At 28.1% G+C, this 6,042-nt stretch overlaps 1 protein-coding gene across 1 annotated transcript in view; it reads right to left on the reverse strand.

The window, feature by feature from the left end:
• Positions 1-5,553: 5,553 nt before the first annotated feature.
• Positions 5,554-6,042, reverse strand: part of LOC117174217 — a 3,119-nt gene continuing 2,630 nt past the window's right edge. The window contains exon 3 of the transcript XR_004467275.1: positions 5,554-5,692. The gene's annotated coding sequence lies outside the window, so the exon portion shown is untranslated. The remainder of the gene's footprint in view (positions 5,693-6,042) is intronic.

Here is a 6,042-nt window from a genome sequence, read left to right on the forward strand (position 1 = left end):
TTCTGTTTTTTTTTTTAAATCGAAAATGCTTTAAAGAAATAAATAATGCCATTTTTCAGAAAAACTTTGCTGGCCTTAAAAGATGAACAAATTTTTTCCAGACCATTTCTTTTATAAGCGATTGAAAATATATGAAAAATCAATTTTTCGTTAAAATTATGAAAGATACAAAAAAATAAATAAATAAAAAAGAACTTCTCATCCAAAAAAAAATTTAATTTTTCGAATATCGGAACAAGGTACGAAGAAAATGAATGGACAAAAGTTGTTCACCCAAAAAAGAGCTACAAGTTTGTTGTGAATTACTTTTTTATAAAGATTGTAGTTTTTGATTTAATCGTGAAAAATCACATTACAAATATACTTATAAAATTTTTGGAAAGAAGACACAAGGTAAAATGAAATGTTTAGTAACAAAATTATTTGCCAATATCTGATCTGAAAATTTGGTTTCGACTTTTTCTTTCTCACGAGACACGTGATGAAAATGTGTTTGTTAGAGCAGAAAGAGTTTTAACAAAAGAGAATTCACAATGACTTAATCTCAGTTGGCCATCGTTTGACCTTTAAATTTAAAAGTCATATGAAAAAATTTGGAGAAGTACAATGACCGAGCGTGGAGTGTGAGGTAAATACATTATCGAGTGCTATGCGCGAGATCCACAGGCGCGCTCAAACTTGCGAGCCGCGTGCGCGGCGAGCAATGCAAATGAGCTGCGCGACGGGCAGGTTTTTCTAATTACGACTATATTAATTATTAAAAACTTTCAGAAAATATGTTTTATTATTTTTATTTTCATTTAAATATTGCAGTTTTATTTTAATTTGATTATTTTTCTACTTATTATAAATCCTGTTGGTTTTGTGAATAGCGAAAGTGGTTAGGCTGCTTATTAAAAAAACGTAAAATAAAATCTGCTGTACAATGCGATTAGCATATAAGTGGTCATGTTTAGGAAAGAGACTGGTTAGTTTTCCCTTTCTGTTGACATGAAAGCAACCGGAAATTTATGGCATTGTTTCTGGATTTGTAATTTTATGAGCAGACGCTCACGAAAATGTGTCTTCGTGCACGCTAAGGGGCTTGGAATTATCGAATATTTACATATAAATTTTCCTTAGTGGGGTCTTAACAGAATGTGTAAAAATGACTTATAAAAACTCTTTCTGTCTTTAGAAAAATATTGTATAATGAATTATTTAACCTGGGCAAAGAAAATTTAAATGAATACAAAAATAAAAGCGCTACAAGGTTCTACGCCGTATCGTGCATTATTGACATTTTCTATTAATTGTATCCACAAAAGCTACATAGAATAATCAATTTTCACGGTCACCTTTATCAATATTTGCAAATCATCGACTGCAATACTTCTGATTTCCGTATTTTCATTCAAAGACTTCCCACCTCTCCCCATCACTCTTTAAGTGGAATTTTTTTCTTTGATTTCATTCTAACACGCTACACAATCTAAAATGCTAATTCTGATAATAGGCAGAATAGGGTGATTTTTTACGAAAATAGAGCAATAAATCCTTTTATATAAAATTAATGTCTAGGTACCATATTGAATTCAATTTGTGAGGGACCGTACTTTAATCACGTAACAGCTCAAGGGCGGAGGGGTCGAGAGATTTTGTTATGATTTGTTACCTTCAATCATGTACCGAACCTAGCCAACAACAATTTGTTTTTAGAGTCAGGGAATTTCATTTGTCAGGGAAAATTCAGAGTTTTAACAAAAAATACCTTGTAAAAGTCAGAGGATTTCTATAAAATTAAATAACTGACAAGAAGAAGAAATTTAACATTGTTTTATTTCATTTTAAAATTGTTTTATTCCGTTTATAAATGACTACAATTTTTTTAAAGTCATCCTTTATTATTGAAAATTCAACTTTTTTGTAGGAAATTCGTTTTTTGAAATATAAAATGATAACGTGGATTTATATTTTTGGAATTGAATTTGAATCTTTGAACTCTATAATTCATAAAAGTTAAAAACGTTTAATTTGCAGATTATCTGCATTTCATTTAAACTTGTTTAATGAGAAAGTGTTACTACTGTCCATTTTATACGTATTAATTATTTAGCATTCGATTACAAAGTGTTTTAATTAAACAAATTTAAATCTTCAATTTTAAAAAGTTAAATATTCAAGAGTTCCACTTTGAATGCTTCAGTTTGTTGTTTATTGTTTATTATTTTAAATGAAAAATGCTTAGACTTAGAGTTCGAATTTTGTGTTTTAGTGACCGTGAAAAATGTTTGCGGACCGAAAAAGACACGGGAAATTACAGGAGATTTTTTATTCTTCGATGAAAATGTCTACCCTGATAAATGTACGTACACACTTAAAAATAAGTAGTTTGATCAAGTTGGATTTTCGAGCACAAAAATTTTTACCTTCATTATGATAATATAAAACCAAAATGGCAAAAATACAAACAAACAACATTTTATTTGAAACGTAACTCCAACAGAAATTATTCATACGGCCCTGATTGTGGATGGTTGGGGAGAATAGTTTTTTTTTTTAATTTAAAAATTCATCATTTTTGGCAGAAATTTCATCTTTGTTGGATAAAACTTCAACTGTTTGATTGAAAATTAATCTTTTTTTCTTGAGGATTCAACTATTTTGTTGAAAAATTTTGGTTGAACCACTTTGTTAAGCAATCATTTCTTTGTTAAAGATTCGTATTTTTAGTTGAAAATTCATCTCTTTGGTTTAAATTTGAACTGATTTGATAAAAGCTTATTTTTTTAATTGAAAATTATACTACTTGGGTAAAAGTTAAACTACTTTGTTGAAAATTTGTTTTTGGAATAAAGGTTTACTTCTTTAGCTGAAAATTTACCTATTTTATCGAAAAAAACTTACCTATTTTGACGAAAATTAATTTTTTTGTTGAAGGTTCGACAATTTAGGTGAACTTTTTTTCTTTCATCATTGACAAATTTTTATTTGTTGAAAATTTGTTATTTGTTGTTTTAAATTTGATTTTTAAATGAAATTTGTTATTTTTTTGGTAGAAATATCAAATATTAAGAATTCATTTTTTCAGGTTGAAAATTCAAGTATTTTGTTACAACTTAATTTTTTTATGATAAAGTAACGTTTTTACATTAAATATATATAAATTTGCATCTGAAATGTTCTTTTATTCCGTGTGCAGTTCGATTTTCAATCCAAAACGACGAATGTTCAGAAAACAGTTTATTTTTTCAATAAATAATCTATTTTTCAACAAAATAGTTGAATTTTCAACTAAAACGAAGTGTGTTCAACAAAGTAGTTACACTTTCAGAAAAGTAATTGAATTTCCAAGAAAAAAAGATTTATTTTCAACAAAAAATATATTATTCGATATTACAACTAAAAAAAGATGATAATTTTAAATAAAAAACATTTTAATTTTACCAAGAAAGTGAATCTCAAAAATAAATGTAAGAGTTGATATTTAAAACAAAATATATTACAATTTTGAATGAAAAACAGTTGAATTCAACGGAAAAAACGAGTTTACAGCAAAATTGTTGAATCCTCAACCAACAAAGGTTAATTTTCAACCAGTTGTATTTTTGACCAAGAAGGATTAAATATTTCCCAAACTAGATGAATATTTAATAACCAAAGAGAGGAAATTTCAACAAAAATATTACATTTTTAACAAGGAAACATTTCTCATTTCAGAGGAGAAAAAAATTGATTCAAAATTCTTGAATTTTCAAACCATGAAGGCGAATTCTCTAGAAAACAGTTGAAATTTTAAAGTGGAATATTCTTCAATCACAAAAATTAATTTTTAACAAAGTACTTTATCTTTCAACCAAATATTTGCATACTCAACAAAAAATATGAATTCCCAATGAAAACTTTATTAATTACATTTTTAACTAAAAACGATCAATTTTCAACCAAAAATAAATTATTTAAGTTTACAGTTTAAAATTTATCGAAAACAAAAAAAATAATTTTACACTAAATAGTTCAATCTTCAACGAGATAGTAGAATTTTTTACGAAAAGAGATGTTCGCTGAACCAAAAATATAATAATAGACTTTTCAATTAAAAACAAATTAACGTCCGCAACGAAAAAAATTTGCCTTATCTGATTGAGTTCTATTAATTCAGTTTGACTTGAAGCGAAAAAAAGGAGAAAAAAGGAAAGTTTCTTGAAAATAAAGGGGAAAGGGGGAATTTCAAAAGTGTAAAATGAAATCATGAATTTCCATTTTTTGAAGCACTTGAAAGAAACGTTATTCATATTTATATTTTCCATGCGTGTCGTCACATTTAGTATGAACCTTTCTCCCCGTATGTTTAAAATTGTCATAAGCCCGATCACCTCCTACCTCTAAAAGTGTGATTTAGTTTTTAAACAGCCCCTTTGCTAAATCTGGAAGAAGTATGCAGAATAAAATTTGCAATAAAATCTATTCCTGTTGCCCAAGACATAAAAAAATAGATCAATCTCACTTTAGTACTCATAAAATAACATTTTTATTCAAGGATAATGACAATCATATACCTGAAAGCAGATGTAAACAATTTAAAACAAAAAATTTATTTGCAACCTCTAGACAAAATGTTTTTATTGGTTCTAAAATTAATAACAATTTTTTAATCCGGCTTAAATTTAACTTATTTAAAAAAATACAAACCTCTATATATTTTAAGTAATATAAACTTTGTACAGTGAAACTCTTTTATAGCGCCAATTTTTCCGCAGACCCCCCGCGGCCCCCGCGCAGTTTCTGTTATACCTACCTACGGCTCGCCGTCAATTCTCGGAAGGGCTATATAAGGGAGGGCTATTGAAGGGTTTCACTGCAATTGTCAAACAAAATGCAGATATTTCACATTTATTTTCCAGGGATAATTGAAAAGGAAGTATATTAAAGCTGTGTGCATATTCTTCTTCCCTAGGTGAAAATTTGTTAAATAAGGAATTGTTGAAAGATCGTGACCATAACATAAAAATAGTATCTTCCTTTAAAAAGTATTACTCTAATTTCTCAGGAATTTATTTATAATCTTCTTTGAGCAGAAATGTTTTAAATATAAGAATTTTTCAGAGATCATGACAATAAAATAAAAATACTATCTCCCTTTAGAAAATATTACCTTAATTTCTCCTGACCCTATTATCAATTCTTTTTTTCTTAGAAATTAAAAAAAAAACTTTTCTCAATTATAAAATTCATTAGCAAATATATAATTATTTTAAGGAGAGTAAGTGACCCAATTGAGTAAAGTTGAAACAAGTAGTAATTGCTACTCAACGCATAGGAACGTTATCGAATAAGCGGTAGAGTAAATCGTAAAGAATTAACATAAAGTTCAAGGTCCATGCGCAGTAAAGCGATTAATCCTTCAATCAGTGGTTTGTGCATGTTTCTTTTATTAATCGTTAAAGTCTGAAAACGTCTTTAAGATAAAAAGTATTTTAAAATTATAATTTCTTGTTCCAATTATAATTCCTATTGTTAATTTATAATTTAAAAGTTTAATTTCAAGGAAGTCACGTATTTAATAAGATTTAATTACTATTACATAATTTATTTTCCATCGCTGACTATTACTCTTTCCTTAATCAGTATAGCTTACATAAAATGTATTGGAAACTAGTCTGAGTAGTCGGACTCGTTTTCAAATTTAAAGGCTAATCCCAAAAATTAGACTCTGAAAGATAAAAAGGTTTTTAAAAACTCATATATAATTTACAGTTATTTAATTATGAAAATTTTACACTGAAATACGAAGTTATTTGGGCGATGGTCAATTCCGCCCCAGCTACCTGTGTACCGTCCCCCACTACGCGGCTTCCCCTCACACCGTCGGGCTGCTACCACTGAGCTTGGTCAGCGGGGGGCCTTTGTTCCTAATGAGGCCTAAAATATGGAATATAAAATTTTTTTAATTTCACACTAAGTAAATCACAAATATGATATTCGAAATCTACGAATTATAACGATTCCAACGATATGTTGTTTGACTCATAAAGTTGACAATTAAAGAATTAGTATTCATTT

This window comes from Belonocnema kinseyi, chromosome 6, assembly GCF_010883055.1.
Source record: "Belonocnema kinseyi isolate 2016_QV_RU_SX_M_011 chromosome 6, B_treatae_v1, whole genome shotgun sequence".
Taxonomy (NCBI): domain Eukaryota; kingdom Metazoa; phylum Arthropoda; class Insecta; order Hymenoptera; family Cynipidae; genus Belonocnema; species Belonocnema kinseyi.